The sequence below is a fragment of the Engystomops pustulosus genome, chromosome 5 (assembly GCF_040894005.1).
Source record: "Engystomops pustulosus chromosome 5, aEngPut4.maternal, whole genome shotgun sequence".
NCBI lineage: Eukaryota > Metazoa > Chordata > Amphibia > Anura > Leptodactylidae > Engystomops > Engystomops pustulosus.
Window position 1 is genome coordinate 34,194,377 of NC_092415.1, and position 23,012 is coordinate 34,217,388.

A 23,012-nucleotide genomic window follows, 5' to 3' on the forward strand; every position below is an offset into this window, starting at 1 on the left:
GCGCCTACACATTACGCAGCGCTGCACAAAGCTAGATGACAAATGCCCCCCCTTGCCTCCAGCCCTATGGGAGACGCTGGGGGTTGAAATTTGGGGCAGAAGTAAGAGGAATAAACAAGAACGCTGGTGGGCGCCTTGCTCTTGAGGTATCCCCGCAGTTGAAAAGTGACAGGGGGGGGCCAAGGCGACTGCTAGGGCTTTGCAAGGGTTAAAGAGTGCAAGAGAGAAAGCAAGTGAAAAGAAGCAAGCGTGCAAAGTAAATGTAAAATAGGCATAGAGGACAGTGACCCCTGCTGGTTGAAGGGAGGAAAAGCAAAAGCCTACAGCACCTGGTATTCCCAGGCGGTCTCCCATCCAAGTACTAACCAGGCCCGACCCTGCTTAGCTTCCGAGATCAGACGAGATCGGGCGTGTTCAGGGTGGTGTGGCCGTAGGCAGAGACAGGCCTCTCACTTGCTGCTCTTGTACTGCAGCCTGACGCCTGCTGCTTCTTCCACTGGGCTCAAGCTTGGCCCTTTTTTTTTTTCTTTTTTCTTCTTCTTCTTCTTCTCTTCTTTTACATGGCCTGGCTCTGTGCAGCACAGCAAAGCCACCCAGCGCAGCCTACTTGCTTGCCTCACAGCCCCCTCTAGCTTCATGGCACCGTGGCCACAGCCTGCTACTGCTCAAGCCCGCCTTTTTGCAACATTCTACCAGCAGCCCCCACATCCCTTTTGGCCACAGCTGGCTGGCTAGCTGGCTGGCTGGCTGGCTGGCTGGCTAGCCCGCAGGCCGTCGGCAGCTCAGCCCCTCCAGCGGGCTAGTTACACCCGCTTCTTTGGCACACTTCACTTCTGCTGGCCCTCCCCACTAGCCCCTGCTCAAGGCCTGAGCCTTTCAGCTGTGGCCTCATATTAACTCTCACCTTTCCAGGTGGCAGGCTGCAGGGGGCCAACCAAGGCCTTGCAGCGGGAACACCCAGCTAGAGGCCGTGGTGACGGTGTGGGGGGTGGGTGGGCGTCTCAGAGGCCTTGGTGGGCCAGCCTCTTCCTGCTCGGGGATGCGTCAAGGCAACATATATTCGGGGACTGGCAGCTCCGCGCTGGAGGGGGGTGGACCTTGGAGGGAGGTAGAGGACAAAAAGTAATCAAACGGTCTACAGCACCCGCGCTTCCCAGGAGGTCTCCCATCCAAGTACTGTCCGAGCCCGACCCTGCTTTGCTTCCGAGATCGGACGAGATCGGGCGTATTCAGGGTGGTATGGCCGGTAGACGCTACCTCATGCTTCCCTGCCTCCCCAAAAAGGCGTCCATTCTGACAACGTGCTGCCCCAAAGCACCGGCCTAGCACGGCCCTGGGCCAAGCCGCTCCCGTGCCTCGGGTACACCAGGGACACACAACAGGATGGGGGGTGGGGGAAGGGCTCCTCCTCTTTGGCCAGCGGCAAAACTTTGGCCTTTCTATACCTCCGCGCCGGCAAAGTGCAACTGCAAGGGCTGGCTGTAGCCCCTGTCATGACAGCTGTTGTTGAGCAATCAAACCCCCTCACCGTGGCAACTCTCCACCTGAGCGGCCAGCCGCCTTTCTCCATGGCCTAAAATCTGCTTTTGGGTGGAAGCTGTTTGGAAAGCACAACCAGCAGGCTCCAGCCACCTGGGATGGAGACAAAACAGGTGACATAGTTGCCAGCCATTGGCAGCTGCTTTTACCACCCACAGCTTCCCTGTACTGGGACGCGTGGCTTGCTAACAGGCTGGGCTGGGGCGGCTGGCGCCGCCGGCTGGCTGGATAACTGGCTGGCTGTGGAAATCGGACAGCCGCCTAGCGCCCATGGGGGCTTGGGGATTAAGCCCCCAGTTTACGCAACTTTTTGGCTTGAAAAACGGCCCAAAACAAAGGTGGCGTCACAGGTTTTTGACACTTTTTGCCAGCAAAAAGCCGCAAGGAGCATTTCATGCCAAACCCCCCGCACAGCACTGAGACACAAATGTCGCATTCGCTCGCCTCCTGCCAGGCCGCGCAAAGCAGGATTTAGCAATTGACCCTTTTCAAAGGCAACGCTTGCCTCACTGTGTTTGTCACTCTGCAAGGCGGCTAAAACAGCCACAAAGTTTTCTGCAAATCTACCCCTTTTCCCCCGAAAAGCTGACAAATACAAGGGAAAAAAAGACAAAAGACAAAACTAAATGACCCCCTTAAAACAGTGCCAAAGATGCCTGTCTGATAATAAAAAGAATCCTTCTTTATTTATATAGCGCCTACACATTACGCAGCGCTGCACAAAGCTAGATGACAAATGCCCCCCCTTGCCTCCAGCCCTATGGGAGACGCTGGGGGTTGAAATTTGGGGCAGAAGTAAGAGGAATAAACAAGAACGCTGGTGGGCGCCTTGCTCTTGAGGTATCCCCGCAGTTGAAAAGTGACAGGGGGGGGCCAAGGCGACTGCTAGGGCTTTGCAAGGGTTAAAGAGTGCAAGAGAGAAAGCAAGTGAAAAGAAGCAAGCGTGCAAAGTAAATGTAAAATAGGCATAGAGGACAGTGACCCCTGCTGGTTGAAGGGAGGAAAAGCAAAAGCCTACAGCACCTGGTATTCCCAGGCGGTCTCCCATCCAAGTACTAACCAGGCCCGACCCTGCTTAGCTTCCGAGATCAGACGAGATCGGGCGTGTTCAGGGTGGTGTGGCCGTAGGCAGAGACAGGCCTCTCATTTGCTGCTCTTGTACTGCAGCCTGACGCCTACTGCTTCTTCCACTGGGCTCAAGCTTGGCCCTTTTTTTTTTTCTTTTTTCTTCTTCTTCTTCTTCTCTTCTTTTACATGGCCTGGCTCTGTGCAGCACAGCAAAGCCACCCAGCACAGCCTACTTGCTTGCCTCACAGCCCCCTCTAGCTTCATGGCACCGTGGCCACAGCCTGCTACTGCTCAAGCCCGCCTTTTTGCAACATTCTACCAGCAGCCCCCACATCCCTTTTGGCCACAGCTGGCTAGCTGGCTGGCTGGCTGGCTGGCTGGCTGGCTAGCCCGCAGGCCGTCGGCAGCTCAGCCCCTCCAGCGGGCTAGTTACACCCGCTTCTTTGGCACACTTCACTTCTGCTGGCCCTCCCCACTAGCCCCTGCTCAAGGCCTGAGCCTTTCAGCTGCGGCCTCATATTAACTCTCACCTTTCCAGGTGGCAGGCTGCAGGGGGCCAACCAAGGCCTTGCAGCGGGAACACCCAGCTAGAGGCCGTGGTGACGGTGTGGGGGGTGGGTGGGCGTCTCAGAGGCCTTGGTGGGCCAGCCTCTTCCTGCTCGGGGATGCGTCAAGGCAACATATATTCGGGGACTGGCAGCTCCGCGCTGGAGGGGGGTGGACCTTGGAGGGAGGTAGAGGACAAAAAGTAATCAAACGGTCTACAGCACCCGCGCTTCCCAGGAGGTCTCCCATCCAAGTACTGTCCGAGCCCGACCCTGCTTTGCTTCCGAGATCGGACGAGATCGGGCGTATTCAGGGTGGTATGGCCGGTAGACGCTACCTCATGCTTCCCTGCCTCCCCAAAAAGGCGTCCATTCTGACAACGTGCTGCCCCAAAGCACCGGCCTAGCACGGCCCTGGGCCAAGCCGCTCCCGTGCCTCGGGTACACCAGGGACACACAACAGGATGGGGGGTGGGGGAAGGGCTCCTCCTCTTTGGCCAGCGGCAAAACTTTGGCCTTTCTATACCTCCGCGCCGGCAAAGTGCAACTGCAAGGGCTGGCTGTAGCCCCTGTCATGACAGCTGTTGTTGAGCAATCAAACCCCCTCACCGTGGCAACTCTCCACCTGAGCGGCCAGCCGCCTTTCTCCATGGCCTAAAATCTGCTTTTGGGTGGAAGCTGTTTGGAAAGCACAACCAGCAGGCTCCAGCCACCTGGGATGGAGACAAAACAGGTGACATAGTTGCCAGCCATTGGCAGCTGCTTTTACCACCCACAGCTTCCCTGTACTGGGACGCGTGGCTTGCTAACAGGCTGGGCTGGGGCGGCTGGCGCCGCCGGCTGGCTGGATAACTGGCTGGCTGTGGAAATCGGACAGCCGCCTAGCGCCCATGGGGGCTTGGGGATTAAGCCCCCAGTTTACGCAACTTTTTGGCTTGAAAAACGGCGCAAAACAAAGGTGGCGTCACAGGTTTTTGACACTTTTTGCCAGCAAAAAGCCGCAAGGAGCATTTCATGCCAAACCCCCCGCACAGCACTGAGACACAAATGTCGCATTCGCTCGCCTCCTGCCAGGCCGCGCAAAGCAGGATTTAGCAATTGACCCTTTTCAAAGGCAACGCTTGCCTCACTGTGTTTGTCACTCTGCAAGGCGGCTAAAACAGCCACAAAGTTTTCTGCAAATCTACCCCTTTTCCCCCGAAAAGCTGACAAATACAAGGGAAAAAAAGACAAAAGACAAAACTAAATGACCCCCTTAAAACAGTGCCAAAGATGCCTGTCTGATAATAAAAAGAATCCTTCTTTATTTATATAGCGCCTACACATTACGCAGCGCTGCACAAAGCTAGATGACAAATGCCCCCCCTTGCCTCCAGCCCTATGGGAGACGCTGGGGGTTGAAATTTGGGGCAGAAGTAAGAGGAATAAACAAGAACGCTGGTGGGCGCCTTGCTCTTGAGGTATCCCCGCAGTTGAAAAGTGACAGGGGGGGGCCAAGGCGACTGCTAGGGCTTTGCAAGGGTTAAAGAGTGCAAGAGAGAAAGCAAGTGAAAAGAAGCAAGCGTGCAAAGTAAATGTAAAATAGGCATAGAGGACAGTGACCCCTGCTGGTTGAAGGGAGGAAAAGCAAAAGCCTACAGCACCTGGTATTCCCAGGCGGTCTCCCATCCAAGTACTAACCAGGCCCGACCCTGCTTAGCTTCCGAGATCAGACGAGATCGGGCGTGTTCAGGGTGGTGTGGCCGTAGGCAGAGACAGGCCTCTCACTTGCTGCTCTTGTACTGCAGCCTGACGCCTACTGCTTCTTCCACTGGGCTCAAGCTTGGCCCTTTTTTTTTTTCTTTTTTCTTCTTCTTCTCTTCTTTTACATGGCCTGGCTCTGTGCAGCACAGCAAAGCCACCCAGCACAGCCTACTTGCTTGCCTCACAGCCCCCTCTAGCTTCATGGCACCGTGGCCACAGCCTGCTACTGCTCAAGCCCGCCTTTTTGCAACATTCTACCAGCAGCCCCCACATCCCTTTTGGCCACAGCTGGCTAGCTGGCTGGCTGGCTGGCTGGCTGGCTAGCCCGCAGGCCGTCGGCAGCTCAGCCCCTCCAGCGGGCTAGTTACACCCGCTTCTTTGGCACACTTCACTTCTGCTGGCCCTCCCCACTAGCCCCTGCTCAAGGCCTGAGCCTTTCAGCTGCGGCCTCATATTAACTCTCACCTTTCCAGGTGGCAGGCTGCAGGGGGCCAACCAAGGCCTTGCAGCGGGAACACCCAGCTAGAGGCCGTGGTGACGGTGTGGGGGGTGGGTGGGCGTCTCAGAGGCCTTGGTGGGCCAGCCTCTTCCTGCTCGGGGATGCGTCAAGGCAACATATATTCGGGGACTGGCAGCTCCGCGCTGGAGGGGGGTGGACCTTGGAGGGAGGTAGAGGACAAAAAGTAATCAAACGGTCTACAGCACCCATGCTTCCCAGGAGGTCTCCCATCCAAGTACTGTCCGGGCCTGACCCTGCTTTGCTTCCGAGATCGGACGAGATCGGGCGTATTCAGGGTGGTATGGCCGGTAGACGCTACCTCATGCTTCCCTGCCTCCCCAAAAAGGCGTCCATTCTGACAACGTGCTGCCCCAAAGCACCGGCCTAGCACGGCCCTGGGCCAAGCCGCTCCCGTGCCTCGGGTACACCAGGGACACACAACAGGATGGGGGGTGGGGGAAGGGCTCCTCCTCTTTGGCCAGCGGCAAAACTTTGGCCTTTCTATACCTCCGCGCCGGCAAAGTGCAACTGCAAGGGCTGGCTGTAGCCCCTGTCATGACAGCTGTTGTTGAGCAATCAAACCCCCTCACCGTGGCAACTCTCCACCTGAGCGGCCAGCCGCCTTTCTCCATGGCCTAAAAACTGCTTTTGGGGGGAAGCTGTTTGGAAAGCACAACCAGCAGGCTCCAGCCACCTGGGATGGAGACAAAACAGGTGACATAGTTGCCAGCCATTGGCAGCTGCTTTTACCACCCACAGCTTCCCTGTACTGGGACGCGTGGCTTGCTAACAGGCTGGGCTGGGGCGGCTGGCGCCGCCGGCTGGCTGGATAACTGGCTGGCTGTGGAAATCGGACAGCCGCCTAGCGCCCATGGGGGCTTGGGGATTAAGCCCCCAGTTTACGCAACTTTTTGGCTTGAAAAACGGCGCAAAACAAAGGTGGCGTCACAGGTTTTTGACACTTTTTGCCAGCAAAAAGCCGCAAGGAGCATTTCATGCCAAACCCCCCGCACAGCACTGAGACACAAATGTCGCATTCGCTCGCCTCCTGCCAGGCCGCGCAAAGCAGGATTTAGCAATTGACCCTTTTCAAAGGCAACGCTTGCCTCACTGTGTTTGTCACTCTGCAAGGCGGCTAAAACAGCCACAAAGTTTTCTGCAAATCTACCCCTTTTCCCCCGAAAAGCTGACAAATACAAGGGAAAAAAAGACAAAAGACAAAACTAAATGACCCCCTTAAAACAGTGCCAAAGATGCCTGTCTGATAATAAAAAGAATCCTTCTTTATTTATATAGCGCCTACACATTACGCAGCGCTGCACAAAGCTAGATGACAAATGCCCCCCCTTGCCTCCAGCCCTATGGGAGACGCTGGGGGTTGAAATTTGGGGCAGAAGTAAGAGGAATAAACAAGAACGCTGGTGGGCGCCTTGCTCTTGAGGTATCCCCGCAGTTGAAAAGTGACAGGGGGGGGCCAAGGCGACTGCTAGGGCTTTGCAAGGGTTAAAGAGTGCAAGAGAGAAAGCAAGTGAAAAGAAGCAAGCGTGCAAAGTAAATGTAAAATAGGCATAGAGGACAGTGACCCCTGCTGGTTGAAGGGAGGAAAAGCAAAAGCCTACAGCACCTGGTATTCCCAGGCGGTCTCCCATCCAAGTACTAACCAGGCCCGACCCTGCTTAGCTTCCGAGATCAGACGAGATCGGGCGTGTTCAGGGTGGTGTGGCCGTAGGCAGAGACAGGCCTCTCACTTGCTGCTCTTGTACTGCAGCCTGACGCCTGCTGCTTCTTCCACTGGGCTCAAGCTTGGCCCTTTTTTTTTTTCTTTTTTCTTCTTCTTCTTCTTCTCTTCTTTTACATGGCCTGGCTCTGTGCAGCACAGCAAAGCCACCCAGCACAGCCTACTTGCTTGCCTCACAGCCCCCTCTAGCTTCATGGCACCGTGGCCACAGCCTGCTACTGCTCAAGCCCGCCTTTTTGCAACATTCTACCAGCAGCCCCCACATCCCTTTTGGCCACAGCTGGCTAGCTGGCTGGCTGGCTGGCTGGCTGGCTGGCTAGCCCGCAGGCCGTCGGCAGCTCAGCCCCTCCAGCGGGCTAGTTACACCCGCTTCTTTGGCACACTTCACTTCTGCTGGCCCTCCCCACTAGCCCCTGCTCAAGGCCTGAGCCTTTCAGCTGCGGCCTCATATTAACTCTCACCTTTCCAGGTGGCAGGCTGCAGGGGGCCAACCAAGGCCTTGCAGCGGGAACACCCAGCTAGAGGCCGTGGTGACGGTGTGGGGGGTGGGTGGGCGTCTCAGAGGCCTTGGTGGGCCAGCCTCTTCCTGCTCGGGGATGCGTCAAGGCAACATATATTCGGGGACTGGCAGCTCCGCGCTGGAGGGGGGTGGACCTTGGAGGGAGGTAGAGGACAAAAAGTAATCAAACGGTCTACAGCACCCGCGCTTCCCAGGAGGTCTCCCATCCAAGTACTGTCCGAGCCCGACCCTGCTTTGCTTCCGAGATCGGACGAGATCGGGCGTATTCAGGGTGGTATGGCCGGTAGACGCTACCTCATGCTTCCCTGCCTCCCCAAAAAGGCGTCCATTCTGACAACGTGCTGCCCCAAAGCACCGGCCTAGCACGGCCCTGGGCCAAGCCGCTCCCGTGCCTCGGGTACACCAGGGACACACAACAGGATGGGGGGTGGGGGAAGGGCTCCTCCTCTTTGGCCAGCGGCAAAACTTTGGCCTTTCTATACCTCCGCGCCGGCAAAGTGCAACTGCAAGGGCTGGCTGTAGCCCCTGTCATGACAGCTGTTGTTGAGCAATCAAACCCCCTCACCGTGGCAACTCTCCACCTGAGCGGCCAGCCGCCTTTCTCCATGGCCTAAAATCTGCTTTTGGGTGGAAGCTGTTTGGAAAGCACAACCAGCAGGCTCCAGCCACCTGGGATGGAGACAAAACAGGTGACATAGTTGCCAGCCATTGGCAGCTGCTTTTACCACCCACAGCTTCCCTGTACTGGGACGCGTGGCTTGCTAACAGGCTGGGCTGGGGCGGCTGGCGCCGCCGGCTGGCTGGATAACTGGCTGGCTGTGGAAATCGGACAGCCGCCTAGCGCCCATGGGGGCTTGGGGATTAAGCCCCCAGTTTACGCAACTTTTTGGCTTGAAAAACGGCGCAAAACAAAGGTGGCGTCACAGGTTTTTGACACTTTTTGCCAGCAAAAAGCCGCAAGGAGCATTTCATGCCAAACCCCCCGCACAGCACTGAGACACAAATGTCGCATTCGCTCGCCTCCTGCCAGGCCGCGCAAAGCAGGATTTAGCAATTGACCCTTTTCAAAGGCAACGCTTGCCTCACTGTGTTTGTCACTCTGCAAGGCGGCTAAAACAGCCACAAAGTTTTCTGCAAATCTACCCCTTTTCCCCCGAAAAGCTGACAAATACAAGGGAAAAAAAGACAAAAGACAAAACTAAATGACCCCCTTAACCCCTTCACGCTCCGCGGCGGATATATCCGCCACGGAGCGCAGTGACTTAGCGCTCAGTGGCGGATATATCCGCCACGGCGCTTATGCCGGCTCGGCTCTGGATCAGAGCCGAACCGGCATCGGGAAACACGGGGTGCCGGCTGTAACTAATAGCCGGCACCCCAGTGTAACACCCGCGATCGGAGTTGTCTCCGATCGCGGGTGCTTAACCCTTTAGATGCCGCGGTCAGCGCGACCGCGGCATCTAACAAGCATCTGGGGTGTCTTTCCCCCACGATCGGCCCCCCCGAACCGTTTTCGGGGGGCGCCGATCGTTGCTATAGTAACTCTGGGGTCCGATCTGGACCCCAGAGTTACTAGCAAGAATTGCCAGTAAGATGGCGTCTGTGACGTCATCTTACTGGCACAGTGCCAGCCTATGCAAGTGCATAGGCTGACACTGATAATACTCTGCAATACATGAGTATTGCAGAATATTATCATGAAGAAGCAATCAGAGGATTGCTTCTTCATGTCCCATGGTATAAAAGTGAAAAAGTAAAAAAAAAAGTTATTCAATAAAAAAATAAAGTCATAAATCCCTAAAAATGCCCCAAACCCCCAAAACATATAAAGAGACATATAACTCAAAAAAAAAGTCTAAATCATAACACAAACCCCACATATATAGTATCACCGCGTCCGTAACAACCCGTAGAATAAAAGTAAATCATTATTGAACCCGCACGATAAACGCCGTAAAAAAAAACTGTTATAAACCCTCCAAAAATTATGATTTTTACCTTTTCAATCCCACAAAAAATGCTATAAAATGCGACCAAAAAACCATATGTACTTAGACATGATACTGGTGCAAAGTACAACATGTCCCGCAAAAAACAAGCCATCAACCAGCTCCGTAGCCAAAAACGTAACAAAGTTATGCCACTTGGAAGATGGCAATACAAAAATTATAGATTTTTCCCCACATTAGGGTTTTGTTTGACAAATTTAGTAAAACGTAAGAAAATATATTCATGTCTGGTATCCCCGTAATCGTATCAACCCATAGAATAAAGCTAACAGGATTATTAGTCTATACGGTGAACACCAAAAAAAAAAAAGTCAAAAATCCAGTACAGAATTGATGCTTTTCTACTCCTGCCCTCAAAAAAAGTTCCTAAATTTTCAACAATAGGTGATACCAACCCCAAAATGGTAACAATGGAAAAAGCATCTCATCCCGCAAAAAAAATGCCGTCACATGGCCCCAATAACGAAAAAGCGAAAATTTTATAGCCTTCAAAAGGGGCCAATGAGGAAACTAAAATCCTGGCAGCTGCAGGGCGCTCCTTCCCTTCTGCGTCTCGCTGTGCGCCCATAAAACAAGTCACAGCCACATGTGGGGGGTCTTTGTACTCAGGAGAAATTGCAGAACAAATTGTATGGTGGGTTTTCTCTTTTTATATTTTGGAAATGTGTAAATTTTAGTGCTAAATGAACGTATAAGGGAACAGTATGACCATTCTAAATTTCACCTCCATTTTGATTCAATTACTATGAAGATCTCAAGGGGTTAACAATCTTCGTAAAAGCTGTTTCTGATAGCTTGAGGGGTGCAGATTTGAAAATGGGTAGATTATATAGGGGGTTTTGATGCTAAATATGTAAAATTTCATTCAAAACTGTATTTATCCCCAAAATAGTCAATTCTGAAAATCTGGAAAAGCGCTATTCTATTTGTAAGCCGCGTGACATCAAAATAAATTATCCAGACATTTCAGAAATTATGAAAATGTAAAGTAGACAAATGGGAAATGTTATTCAGCAACTTATTTAGGTGGTAAATCGATCTGCCTGAAAACGCAATGATTTAGAATTTCGAAAATGGCAAATTTTTCAAAAAATTTATCATATTTTCTTTTTTTTGTAAATAAACGCAAAACTTATCTGCCAAAATTTACCACTAAAATGAAGTACAACATGTGGGGAAAAAACAATCTCAGAATCGTTTTGATAAGTAACAGTGTTCAAAAGTTATAACCATATAAAGCGAAGCAAGTCAGAATCCAAAAAATCGGGCTGAGCCTTAACCTGCAAAATGGCTGCGTCCTTAAGGGGTTAAAACAGTGCCAAAGATGCCTGTCTGATAATAAAAAGAATCCTTCTTTATTTATATAGCGCCTACACATTACGCAGCGCTGCACAAAGCTAGATGACAAATGCCCCCCCTTGCCTCCAGCCCTATGGGAGACGCTGGGGGTTGAAATTTGGGGCAGAAGTAAGAGGAATAAACAAGAACGCTGGTGGGCGCCTTGCTCTTGAGGTATCCCCGCAGTTGAAAAGTGACAGGGGGGGGGCCAAGGCGACTGCTAGGGCTTTGCAAGGGTTAAAGAGTGCAAGAGAGAAAGCAAGTGAAAAGAAGCAAGCGTGCAAAGTAAATGTAAAATAGGCATAGAGGACAGTGACCCCTGCTGGTTGAAGGGAGGAAAAGCAAAAGCCTACAGCACCTGGTATTCCCAGGCGGTCTCCCATCCAAGTACTAACCAGGCCCGACCCTGCTTAGCTTCCGAGATCAGACGAGATCGGGCGTGTTCAGGGTGGTGTGGCCGTAGGCAGAGACAGGCCTCTCACTTGCTGCTCTTGTACTGCAGCCTGACGCCTACTGCTTCTTCCACTGGGCTCAAGCTTGGCCCTTTTTTTTTTTCTTTTTTCTTCTTCTTCTTCTTCTCTTCTTTTACATGGCCTGGCTCTGTGCAGCACAGCAAAGCCACCCAGCACAGCCTACTTGCTTGCCTCACAGCCCCCTCTAGCTTCATGGCACCGTGGCCACAGCCTGCTACTGCTCAAGCCCGCCTTTTTGCAACATTCTACCAGCAGCCCCCACATCCCTTTTGGCCACAGCTGGCTAGCTGGCTGGCTGGCTGGCTGGCTGGCTAGCCCGCAGGCCGTCGGCAGCTCAGCCCCTCCAGCGGGCTAGTTACACCCGCTTCTTTGGCACACTTCACTTCTGCTGGCCCTCCCCACTAGCCCCTGCTCAAGGCCTGAGCCTTTCAGCTGCGGCCTCATATTAACTCTCACCTTTCCAGGTGGCAGGCTGCAGGGGGCCAACCAAGGCCTTGCAGCGGGAACACCCAGCTAGAGGCCGTGGTGACGGTGTGGGGGGTGGGTGGGCGTCTCAGAGGCCTTGGTGGGCCAGCCTCTTCCTGCTCGGGGATGCGTCAAGGCAACATATATTCGGGGACTGGCAGCTCCGCGCTGGAGGGGGGTGGACCTTGGAGGGAGGTAGAGGACAAAAAGTAATCAAACGGTCTACAGCACCCATGCTTCCCAGGAGGTCTCCCATCCAAGTACTGTCAGGGCCCGACCCTGCTTTGCTTCCGAGATCGGACGAGATCGGGCGTATTCAGGGTGGTATGGCCGGTAGACGCTACCTCATGCTTCCCTGCCTCCCCAAAAAGGCGTCCATTCTGACAACGTGCTGCCCCAAAGCACCGGCCTAGCACGGCCCTGGGCCAAGCCGCTCCCGTGCCTCGGGTACACCAGGGACACACAACAGGATGGGGGGTGGGGGAAGGGCTCCTCCTCTTTGGCCAGCGGCAAAACTTTGGCCTTTCTATACCTCCGCGCCGGCAAAGTGCAACTGCAAGGGCTGGCTGTAGCCCCTGTCATGACAGCTGTTGTTGAGCAATCAAACCCCCTCACCGTGGCAACTCTCCACCTGAGCGGCCAGCCGCCTTTCTCCATGGCCTAAAATCTGCTTTTGGGGGGAAGCTGTTTGGAAAGCACAACCAGCAGGCTCCAGCCACCTGGGATGGAGACAAAACAGGTGACATAGTTGCCAGCCATTGGCAGCTGCTTTTACCACCCACAGCTTCCCTGTACTGGGACGCGTGGCTTGCTAACAGGCTGGGCTGGGGCGGCTGGCGCCGCCGGCTGGCTGGATAACTGGCTGGCTGTGGAAATCGGACAGCCGCCTAGCGCCCATGGGGGCTTGGGGATTAAGCCCCCAGTTTACGCAACTTTTTGGCTTGAAAAACGGCGCAAAACAAAGGTGGCGTCACAGGTTTTTGACACTTTTTGCCAGCAAAAAGCCGCAAGGAGCATTTCATGCCAAACCCCCCGCACAGCACTGAGACACAAATGTCGCATTCGCTCGCCTCCTGCCAGGCCGCGCAAAGCAGGATTTAGCAATTGACCCTTTTCAAAGGCAACGCTTGCCTCACTGTGTTTGTCACTCTGCAAGGCGGCTAAAACAGCCACAAAGTTTTCTGCAAATCTACCCCTTTTCCCCCGAAAAGCTGACAAATACAAGGGAAAAAAAGACAAAAGACAAAACTAAATGACCCCCTTAAAACAGTGCCAAAGATGCCTGTCTGATAATAAAAAGAATCCTTCTTTATTTATATAGCGCCTACACATTACGCAGCGCTGCACAAAGCTAGATGACAAATGCCCTCCCTTGCCTCCAGCCCTATGGGAGACGCTGGGGGTTGAAATTTGGGGCAGAAGTAAGAGGAATAAACAAGAACGCTGGTGGGCGCCTTGCTCTTGAGGTATCCCCGCAGTTGAAAAGTGACAGGGGGGGGCCAAGGCGACTGCTAGGGCTTTGCAAGGGTTAAAGAGTGCAAGAGAGAAAGCAAGTGAAAAGAAGCAAGCGTGCAAAGTAAATGTAAAATAGGCATAGAGGACAGTGACCCCTGCTGGTTGAAGGGAGGAAAAGCAAAAGCCTACAGCACCTGGTATTCCCAGGCGGTCTCCCATCCAAGTACTAACCAGGCCCGACCCTGCTTAGCTTCCGAGATCAGACGAGATCGGGCGTGTTCAGGGTGGTGTGGCCGTAGGCAGAGACAGGCCTCTCACTTGCTGCTCTTGTACTGCAGCCTGACGCCTGCTGCTTCTTCCACTGGGCTCAAGCTTGGCCCTTTTTTTTTTTCTTTTTTCTTCTTCTTCTTCTTCTCTTCTTTTACATGGCCTGGCTCTGTGCAGCACAGCAAAGCCACCCAGCACAGCCTACTTGCTTGCCTCACAGCCCCCTCTAGCTTCATGGCACCGTGGCCACAGCCTGCTACTGCTCAAGCCCGCCTTTTTGCAACATTCTACCAGCAGCCCCCACATCCCTTTTGGCCACAGCTGGCTAGCTGGCTGGCTGGCTGGCTGGCTGGCTGGCTGGCTAGCCCGCAGGCCGTCGGCAGCTCAGCCCCTCCAGCGGGCTAGTTACACCCGCTTCTTTGGCACACTTCACTTCTGCTGGCCCTCCCCACTAGCCCCTGCTCAAGGCCTGAGCCTTTCAGCTGCGGCCTCATATTAACTCTCACCTTTCCAGGTGGCAGGCTGCAGGGGGCCAACCAAGGCCTTGCAGCGGGAACACCCAGCTAGAGGCCGTGGTGACGGTGTGGGGGGTGGGTGGGCGTCTCAGAGGCCTTGGTGGGCCAGCCTCTTCCTGCTCGGGGATGCGTCAAGGCAACATATATTCGGGGACTGGCAGCTCCGCGCTGGAGGGGGGTGGACCTTGGAGGGAGGTAGAGGACAAAAAGTAATCAAACGGTCTACAGCACCCATGCTTCCCAGGAGGTCTCCCATCCAAGTACTGTCCGGGCCCGACCCTGCTTTGCTTCCGAGATCGGACGAGATCGGGCGTATTCAGGGTGGTATGGCCGGTAGACGCTACCTCATGCTTCCCTGCCTCCCCAAAAAGGCGTCCATTCTGACAACGTGCTGCCCCAAAGCACCGGCCTAGCACGGCCCTGGGCCAAGCCGCTCCCGTGCCTCGGGTACACCAGGGACACACAACAGGATGGGGGGTGGGGGAAGGGCTCCTCCTCTTTGGCCAGCGGCAAAACTTTGGCCTTTCTATACCTCCGCGCCGGCAAAGTGCAACTGCAAGGGCTGGCTGTAGCCCCTGTCATGACAGCTGTTGTTGAGCAATCAAACCCCCTCACCGTGGCAACTCTCCACCTGAGCGGCCAGCCGCCTTTCTCCATGGCCTAAAAACTGCTTTTGGGGGGAAGCTGTTTGGAAAGCACAACCAGCAGGCTCCAGCCACCTGGGATGGAGACAAAACAGGTGACATAGTTGCCAGCCATTGGCAGCTGCTTTTACCACCCACAGCTTCCCTGTACTGGGACGCGTGGCTTGCTAACAGGCTGGGCTGGGGCGGCTGGCGCCGCCGGCTGGCTGGATAACTGGCTGGCTGTGGAAATCGGACAGCCGCCTAGCGCCCATGGGGGCTTGGGGATTAAGCCCCCAGTTTACGCAACTTTTTGGCTTGAAAAACGGCGCAAAACAAAGGTGGCGTCACAGGTTTTTGACACTTTTTGCCAGCAAAAAGCCGCAAGGAGCATTTCATGCCAAACCCCCCGCACAGCACTGAGACACAAATGTCGCATTCGCTCGCCTCCTGCCAGGCCGCGCAAAGCAGGATTTAGCAATTGACCCTTTTCAAAGGCAACGCTTGCCTCACTGTGTTTGTCACTCTGCAAGGCGGCTAAAACAGCCACAAAGTTTTCTGCAAATCTACCCCTTTTCCCCCGAAAAGCTGACAAATACAAGGGAAAAAAAGACAAAAGACAAAACTAAATGACCCCCTTAAAACAGTGCCAAAGATGCCTGTCTGATAATAAAAAGAATCCTTCTTTATTTATATAGCGCCTACACATTACGCAGCGCTGCACAAAGCTAGATGACAAATGCCCCCCCTTGCCTCCAGCCCTATGGGAGACGCTGGGGGTTGAAATTTGGGGCAGAAGTAAGAGGAATAAACAAGAACGCTGGTGGGCGCCTTGCTCTTGAGGTATCCCCGCAGTTGAAAAGTGACAGGGGGGGGCCAAGGCGACTGCTAGGGCTTTGCAAGGGTTAAAGAGTGCAAGAGAGAAAGCAAGTGAAAAGAAGCAAGCGTGCAAAGTAAATGTAAAATAGGCATAGAGGACAGTGACCCCTGCTGGTTGAAGGGAGGAAAAGCAAAAGCCTACAGCACCTGGTATTCCCAGGCGGTCTCCCATCCAAGTACTAACCAGGCCCGACCCTGCTTAGCTTCCGAGATCAGACGAGATCGGGCGTGTTCAGGGTGGTGTGGCCGTAGGCAGAGACAGGCCTCTCACTTGCTGCTCTTGTACTGCAGCCTGACGCCTGCTGCTTCTTCCACTGGGCTCAAGCTTGGCCCTTTTTTTTTTTCTTTTTTCTTCTTCTTCTTCTTCTCTTCTTTTACATGGCCTGGCTCTGTGCAGCACAGCAAAGCCACCCAGCGCAGCCTACTTGCTTGCCTCACAGCCCCCTCTAGCTTCATGGCACCGTGGCCACAGCCTGCTACTGCTCAAGACCGCCTTTTTGCAACATTCTACCAGCAGCCCCCACATCCCTTTTGGCCACAGCTGGCTAGCTGGCTGGCTGGCTGGCTGGCTGGCTAGCCCGCAGGCCGTCGGCAGCTCAGCCCCTCCAGCGGGCTAGTTACACCCGCTTCTTTGGCACACTTCACTTCTGCTGGCCCTCCCCACTAGCCCCTGCTCAAGGCCTGAGCCTTTCAGCTGCGGCCTCATATTAACTCTCACCTTTCCAGGTGGCAGGCTGCAGGGGGCCAACCAAGGCCTTGCAGCGGGAACACCCAGCTAGAGGCCGTGGTGACGGTGTGGGGGGTGGGTGGGCGTCTCAGAGGCCTTGGTGGGCCAGCCTCTTCCTGCTCGGGGATGCGTCAAGGCAACATATATTCGGGGACTGGCAGCTCCGCGCTGGAGGGGGGTGGACCTTGGAGGGAGGTAGAGGACAAAAAGTAATCAAACGGTCTACAGCACCCGCGCTTCCCAGGAGGTCTCCCTTCCAAGTACTGTCCGGGCCCGACCCTGCTTTGCTTCCGAGATCGGACGAGATCGGACGAGATCGGGCGTATTCAGGGTGGTATGGCCGGTAGACGCTACCTCATGCTTCCCTGCCTCCCCAAAAAGGCGGCCATTCTGACAACGTGCTGCCCCAAAGCACCGGCCTAGCACGGCCCTGGGCCAAGCCGCTCCCGAGCCTCGGGTACACCAGGGACACACAACAGGATGGGGGGTGGGGGAAGGGCTCCTCCTCTTTGGCCAGCGGCAAAACTTTGGCCTTTCTATACCTCCGCGCCGGCAAAGTGCAACTGCAAGGGCTGGCTGTAGCCCCTGTCATGACAGCTGTTGTTGAGCAATCAAACCCCCTCACCGTGGCAACTCTCCACCTGAGCGGCCAGACGCCTTTCTCCATGGCCTAAAAACTGCTTTTGGGGGGAAGCTGTTTGGAAAGCACAACCAGCAGGCTCCAGCCACCTGGGATGGAGACAAAACAGGTGACATAGTTGCCAGCTGCTTTTACCACCCACAGCTTCCCTGTACTGGGACGCGTGGCTTGCTAACAGGCTGGGCTGGGGCGGCTGGCTGGATAACTGGCTGGCTGGATAACTGGCTGGCTGTGGAAATCGGACAGCCGCCTAGCGCCCATGGGGGCTTGGGGATTAAGCCCCCAGATTACGCAACTTTTTGGCTTGAAAAACGGCGCAAAACAAAGGTGGCGTCACAGGTTTTTGACACTTTTTGCCAGCAAAAAGCCGCAAGGAGCATTTCATGCCAAACCCCCCGCACAGCACTGAGACACAAATGTCGCATTCGCTCGCCTCCTGCCAGGCCGCGCAAAGCAGGATTTAGCAATTGACCCTTTTCAAAGGCAACGCTTGCCTCACTGTGTTTGTCACTCTGCAAGGCGGCTAAAACAGCCACAAAGTTTTCTGCAAATCTACCCCTTTTCCCCCGAAAAGCTGACAAATACAAGGGAAAAAAAGACAAAAGACAAAACTAAATGACCCCCTTAAAACAGTGCCAAAGATGCCTGTCTGATAATAAAAAGAATCCTTCTTTATTTATATAGCGCCTACACATTACGCAGCGCTGCACAAAGCTAGATGACAAATGCCCCCCCTTGCCTCCAGCCCTATGGGAGACGCTGGGGGTTGAAATTTGGGGCAGAAGTAAGAGGAATAAACAAGAACGCTGGTGGGCGCCTTGCTCTTGAGGTATCCCCGCAGTTGAAAAGTGACAGGGGGGGGCCAAGGCGACTGCTAGGGCTTTGCAAGGGTTAAAGAGTGCAAGAGAGAAAGCAAGTGAAAAGAAGCAAGCGTGCAAAGTAAATGTAAAATAGGCATAGAGGACAGTGACCCCTGCTGGTTGAAGGGAGGAAAAGCAAAAGCCTACAGCACCTGGTATTCCCAGGCGGTCTCCCATCCAAGTACTAACCAGGCCCGACCCTGCTTAGCTTCCGAGATCAGACGAGATCGGGCGTGTTCAGGGTGGTGTGGCCGTAGGCAGAGACAGGCCTCTCACTTGCTGCTCTTGTACTGCAGCCTGACGCCTGCTGCTTCTTCCACTGGGCTCAAGCTTGGCCCTTTTTTTTTTTCTTTTTTCTTCTTCTTCTTCTTCTCTTCTTTTACATGGCCTGGCTCTGTGCAGCACAGCAAAGCCACCCAGCGCAGCCTACTTGCTTGCCTCACAGCCCCCTCTAGCTTCATGGCACCGTGGCCACAGCCTGCTACTGCTCAAGACCGCCTTTTTGCAACATTCTACCAGCAGCCCCCACATCCCTTTTGGCCACAGCTGGCTAGCTGGCTGGCTGGCTGGCTGGCTGGCTAGCCCGCAGGCCGTCGGCAGCTCAGCCCCTCCAGCGGGCTAGTTACACCCGCTTCTTTGGCACACTTCACTTCTGCTGGCCCTCCCCACTAGCCCCTGCTCAAGGCCTGAGCCTTTCAGCTGCGGCCTCATATTAACTCTCACCTTTCCAGGTGGCAGGCTGCAGGGGGCCAACCAAGGCCTTGCAGCGGGAACACCCAGCTAGAGGCCGTGGTGACGGTGTGGGGGGTGGGTGGGCGTCTCAGAGGCCTTGGTGGGCCAGCCTCTTCCTGCTCGGGGATGCGTCAAGGCAACATATATTCGGGGACTGGCAGCTCCGCGCTGGAGGGGGGTGGACCTTGGAGGGAGGTAGAGGACAAAAAGTAATCAAACGGTCTACAGCACCCGCGCTTCCCAGGAGGTCTCCCTTCCAAGTACTGTCCGGGCCCGACCCTGCTTTGCTTCCGAGATCGGACGAGATCGGACGAGATCGGGCGTATTCAGGGTGGTATGGCCGGTAGACGCTACCTCATGCTTCCCTGCCTCCCCAAAAAGGCGGCCATTCTGACAACGTGCTGCCCCAAAGCACCGGCCTAGCACGGCCCTGGGCCAAGCCGCTCCCGAGCCTCGGGTACACCAGGGACACACAACAGGATGGGGGGTGGGGGAAGGGCTCCTCCTCTTTGGCCAGCGGCAAAACTTTGGCCTTTCTATACCTCCGCGCCGGCAAAGTGCAACTGCAAGGGCTGGCTGTAGCCCCTGTCATGACAGCTGTTGTTGAGCAATCAAACCCCCTCACCGTGGCAACTCTCCACCTGAGCGGCCAGACGCCTTTCTCCATGGCCTAAAAACTGCTTTTGGGGGGAAGCTGTTTGGAAAGCACAACCAGCAGGCTCCAGCCACCTGGGATGGAGACAAAACAGGTGACATAGTTGCCAGCTGCTTTTACCACCCACAGCTTCCCTGTACTGGGACGCGTGGCTTGCTAACAGGCTGGGCTGGGGCGGCTGGCTGGATAACTGGCTGGCTGGATAACTGGCTGGCTGTGGAAATCGGACAGCCGCCTAGCGCCCATGGGGGCTTGGGGATTAAGCCCCCAGATTACGCAACTTTTTGGCTTGAAAAACGGCGCAAAACAAAGGTGGCGTCACAGGTTTTTGACACTTTTTGCCAGCAAAAAGCCGCAAGGAGCATTTCATGCCAAACCCCCCGCACAGCACTGAGACACAAATGTCGCATTCGCTCGCCTCCTGCCAGGCCGCGCAAAGCAGGATTTAGCAATTGACCCTTTTCAAAGGCAACGCTTGCCTCACTGTGTTTGTCACTCTGCAAGGCGGCTAAAACAGCCACAAAGTTTTCTGCAAATCTACCCCTTTTCCCCCGAAAAGCTGACAAATACAAGGGAAAAAAAGACAAAAGACAAAACTAAATGACCCCCTTAAAACAGTGCCAAAGATGCCTGTCTGATAATAAAAAGAATCCTTCTTTATTTATATAGCGCCTACACATTACGCAGCGCTGCACAAAGCTAGATGACAAATGCCCCCCCTTGCCTCCAGCCCTATGGGAGACGCTGGGGGTTGAAATTTGGGGCAGAAGTAAGAGGAATAAACAAGAACGCTGGTGGGCGCCTTGCTCTTGAGGTATCCCCGCAGTTGAAAAGTGACAGGGGGGGGCCAAGGCGACTGCTAGGGCTTTGCAAGGGTTAAAGAGTGCAAGAGAGAAAGCAAGTGAAAAGAAGCAAGCGTGCAAAGTAAATGTAAAATAGGCATAGAGGACAGTGACCCCTGCTGGTTGAAGGGAGGAAAAGCAAAAGCCTACAGCACCTGGTATTCCCAGGCGGTCTCCCATCCAAGTACTAACCAGGCCCGACCCTGCTTAGCTTCCGAGATCAGACGAGATCGGGCGTGTTCAGGGTGGTGTGGCCGTAGGCAGAGACAGGCCTCTCACTTGCTGCTCTTGTACTGCAGCCTGACGCCTGCTGCTTCTTCCACTGGGCTCAAGCTTGGCCCTTTTTTTTTTTCTTTTTTCTTCTTCTTCTTCTTCTCTTCTTTTACATGGCCTGGCTCTGTGCAGCACAGCAAAGCCACCCAGCGCAGCCTACTTGCTTGCCTCACAGCCCCCTCTAGCTTCATGGCACCGTGGCCACAGCCTGCTACTGCTCAAGCCCGCCTTTTTGCAACATTCTACCAGCAGCCCCCACATCCCTTTTGGCCACAGCTGGCTAGCTGGCTGGCTGGCTGGCTGGCTGGCTAGCCCGCAGGCCGTCGGCAGCTCAGCCCCTCCAGCGGGCTAGTTACACCCGCTTCTTTGGCACACTTCACTTCTGCTGGCCCTCCCCACTAGCCCCTGCTCAAGGCCTGAGCCTTTCAGCTGCGGCCTCATATTAACTCTCACCTTTCCAGGTGGCAGGCTGCAGGGGGCCAACCAAGGCCTTGCAGCGGGAACACCCAGCTAGAGGCCGTGGTGACGGTGTGGGGGGTGGGTGGGCGTCTCAGAGGCCTTGGTGGGCCAGCCTCTTCCTGCTCGGGGATGCGTCAAGGCAACATATATTCGGGGACTGGCAGCTCCGCGCTGGAGGGGGGTGGACCTTGGAGGGAGGTAGAGGACAAAAAGTAATCAAACGGTCTACAGCACCCGCGCTTCCCAGGAGGTCTCCCTTCCAAGTACTGTCCGGGCCCGACCCTGCTTTGCTTCCGAGATCGGACGAGATCGGACGAGATCGGGCGTATTCAGGGTGGTATGGCCGGTAGACGCTACCTCATGCTTCCCTGCCTCCCCAAAAAGGCGGCCATTCTGACAACGTGCTGCCCCAAAGCACCGGCCTAGCACGGCCCTGGGCCAAGCCGCTCCCGAGCCTCGGGTACACCAGGGACACACAACAGGATGGGGGGTGGGGGAAGGGCTCCTCCTCTTTGGCCAGCGGCAAAACTTTGGCCTTTCTATACCTCCGCGCCGGCAAAGTGCAACTGCAAGGGCTGGCTGTAGCCCCTGTCATGACAGCTGTTGTTGAGCAATCAAACCCCCTCACCGTGGCAACTCTCCACCTGAGCGGCCAGACGCCTTTCTCCATGGCCTAAAAACTGCTTTTGGGGGGAAGCTGTTTGGAAAGCACAACCAGCAGGCTCCAGCCACCTGGGATGGAGACAAAACAGGTGACATAGTTGCCAGCTGCTTTTACCACCCACAGCTTCCCTGTACTGGGACGCGTGGCTTGCTAACAGGCTGGGCTGGGGCGGCTGGCTGGATAACTGGCTGGCTGGATAACTGGCTGGCTGTGGAAATCGGACAGCCGCCTAGCGCCCATGGGGGCTTGGGGATTAAGCCCCCAGATTACGCAACTTTTTGGCTTGAAAAACGGCGCAAAACAAAGGTGGCGTCACAGGTTTTTGACACTTTTTGCCAGCAAAAAGCCGCAAGGAGCATTTCATGCCAAACCCCCCGCACAGCACTGAGACACAAATGTCGCATTCGCTCGCCTCCTGCCAGGCCGCGCAAAGCAGGATTTAGCAATTGACCCTTTTCAAAGGCAACGCTTGCCTCACTGTGTTTGTCACTCTGCAAGGCGGCTAAAACAGCCACAAAGTTTTCTGCAAATCTACCCCTTTTCCCCCGAAAAGCTGACAAATACAAGGGAAAAAAAGACAAAAGACAAAACTAAATGACCCCCTTAAAACAGTGCCAAAGATGCCTGTCTGATAATAAAAAGAATCCTTCTTTATTTATATAGCGCCTACACATTACGCAGCGCTGCACAAAGCTAGATGACAAATGCCCCCCCTTGCCTCCAGCCCTATGGGAGACGCTGGGGGTTGAAATTTGGGGCAGAAGTAAGAGGAATAAACAAGAACGCTGGTGGGCGCCTTGCTCTTGAGGTATCCCCGCAGTTGAAAAGTGACAGGGGGGGGCCAAGGCGACTGCTAGGGCTTTGCAAGGGTTAAAGAGTGCAAGAGAGAAAGCAAGTGAAAAGAAGCAAGCGTGCAAAGTAAATGTAAAATAGGCATAGAGGACAGTGACCCCTGCTGGTTGAAGGGAGGAAAAGCAAAAGCCTACAGCACCTGGTATTCCCAGGCGGTCTCCCATCCAAGTACTAACCAGGCCCGACCCTGCTTAGCTTCCGAGATCAGACGAGATCGGGCGTGTTCAGGGTGGTGTGGCCGTAGGCAGAGACAGGCCTCTCACTTGCTGCTCTTGTACTGCAGCCTGACGCCTGCTGCTTCTTCCACTGGGCTCAAGCTTGGCCCTTTTTTTTTTTCTTTTTTCTTCTTCTTCTTCTTCTCTTCTTTTACATGGCCTGGCTCTGTGCAGCACAGCAAAGCCACCCAGCGCAGCCTACTTGCTTGCCTCACAGCCCCCTCTAGCTTCATGGCACCGTGGCCACAGCCTGCTACTGCTCAAGACCGCCTTTTTGCAACATTCTACCAGCAGCCCCCACATCCCTTTTGGCCACAGCTGGCTAGCTGGCTGGCTGGCTGGCTGGCTGGCTAGCCCGCAGGCCGTCGGCAGCTCAGCCCCTCCAGCGGGCTAGTTACACCCGCTTCTTTGGCACAC

At 54.8% G+C, this 23,012-nt stretch overlaps 15 non-coding genes and 4 pseudogenes across 15 annotated transcripts; all 19 read right to left on the minus strand.

Moving 5' to 3' along the window:
- Window positions 1-317: 317 nt before the first annotated feature.
- On the minus strand, window positions 318-436 carry LOC140134530 (5S ribosomal RNA). The gene has a single exon (XR_011856354.1). It is a non-coding gene; the product is annotated as a 5S ribosomal RNA (ribosomal RNA).
- Window positions 437-1,132: 696 nt separating this feature from the next.
- Window positions 1,133-1,252, minus strand: LOC140134425 (5S ribosomal RNA). Its single transcript, XR_011856285.1, has one exon. It is a non-coding gene; the product is annotated as a 5S ribosomal RNA (ribosomal RNA).
- Window positions 1,253-2,550: 1,298 nt separating this feature from the next.
- On the minus strand, window positions 2,551-2,669 carry LOC140134531 (5S ribosomal RNA). Its single transcript, XR_011856355.1, has one exon. It is a non-coding gene; the product is annotated as a 5S ribosomal RNA (ribosomal RNA).
- Window positions 2,670-3,365: 696 nt separating this feature from the next.
- Window positions 3,366-3,485, minus strand: LOC140134427 (5S ribosomal RNA). Its single transcript, XR_011856287.1, has one exon. It is a non-coding gene; the product is annotated as a 5S ribosomal RNA (ribosomal RNA).
- Window positions 3,486-4,783: 1,298 nt separating this feature from the next.
- Window positions 4,784-4,902, minus strand: LOC140134532 (5S ribosomal RNA). The gene has a single exon (XR_011856356.1). It is a non-coding gene; the product is annotated as a 5S ribosomal RNA (ribosomal RNA).
- Window positions 4,903-5,588: 686 nt separating this feature from the next.
- LOC140134441 (5S ribosomal RNA) lies at window positions 5,589-5,708 on the minus strand (annotated as a pseudogene).
- A 1,298-nt stretch (window positions 5,709-7,006) lies between these two features.
- Window positions 7,007-7,125, minus strand: LOC140134533 (5S ribosomal RNA). Its single transcript, XR_011856357.1, has one exon. It is a non-coding gene; the product is annotated as a 5S ribosomal RNA (ribosomal RNA).
- A 696-nt stretch (window positions 7,126-7,821) lies between these two features.
- On the minus strand, window positions 7,822-7,941 carry LOC140134428 (5S ribosomal RNA). Its single transcript, XR_011856288.1, has one exon. It is a non-coding gene; the product is annotated as a 5S ribosomal RNA (ribosomal RNA).
- Window positions 7,942-11,345: 3,404 nt separating this feature from the next.
- Window positions 11,346-11,464, minus strand: LOC140134319 (5S ribosomal RNA). The gene has a single exon (XR_011856182.1). It is a non-coding gene; the product is annotated as a 5S ribosomal RNA (ribosomal RNA).
- A 692-nt stretch (window positions 11,465-12,156) lies between these two features.
- LOC140134433 (5S ribosomal RNA) lies at window positions 12,157-12,276 on the minus strand. The gene has a single exon (XR_011856293.1). It is a non-coding gene; the product is annotated as a 5S ribosomal RNA (ribosomal RNA).
- A 1,298-nt stretch (window positions 12,277-13,574) lies between these two features.
- On the minus strand, window positions 13,575-13,693 carry LOC140134320 (5S ribosomal RNA). Its single transcript, XR_011856183.1, has one exon. It is a non-coding gene; the product is annotated as a 5S ribosomal RNA (ribosomal RNA).
- Window positions 13,694-14,393: 700 nt separating this feature from the next.
- LOC140134383 (5S ribosomal RNA) lies at window positions 14,394-14,513 on the minus strand. Its single transcript, XR_011856244.1, has one exon. It is a non-coding gene; the product is annotated as a 5S ribosomal RNA (ribosomal RNA).
- Window positions 14,514-15,811: 1,298 nt separating this feature from the next.
- Window positions 15,812-15,930, minus strand: LOC140134321 (5S ribosomal RNA). Its single transcript, XR_011856184.1, has one exon. It is a non-coding gene; the product is annotated as a 5S ribosomal RNA (ribosomal RNA).
- A 692-nt stretch (window positions 15,931-16,622) lies between these two features.
- LOC140134445 (5S ribosomal RNA) lies at window positions 16,623-16,752 on the minus strand (annotated as a pseudogene).
- A 1,291-nt stretch (window positions 16,753-18,043) lies between these two features.
- On the minus strand, window positions 18,044-18,162 carry LOC140134322 (5S ribosomal RNA). Its single transcript, XR_011856185.1, has one exon. It is a non-coding gene; the product is annotated as a 5S ribosomal RNA (ribosomal RNA).
- A 692-nt stretch (window positions 18,163-18,854) lies between these two features.
- Window positions 18,855-18,984, minus strand: LOC140134446 (5S ribosomal RNA; annotated as a pseudogene).
- Window positions 18,985-20,275: 1,291 nt separating this feature from the next.
- On the minus strand, window positions 20,276-20,394 carry LOC140134323 (5S ribosomal RNA). Its single transcript, XR_011856186.1, has one exon. It is a non-coding gene; the product is annotated as a 5S ribosomal RNA (ribosomal RNA).
- A 692-nt stretch (window positions 20,395-21,086) lies between these two features.
- LOC140134447 (5S ribosomal RNA) lies at window positions 21,087-21,216 on the minus strand (annotated as a pseudogene).
- A 1,291-nt stretch (window positions 21,217-22,507) lies between these two features.
- On the minus strand, window positions 22,508-22,626 carry LOC140134325 (5S ribosomal RNA). Its single transcript, XR_011856188.1, has one exon. It is a non-coding gene; the product is annotated as a 5S ribosomal RNA (ribosomal RNA).
- Between the last annotated feature and the right edge of the window lie 386 nt (window positions 22,627-23,012).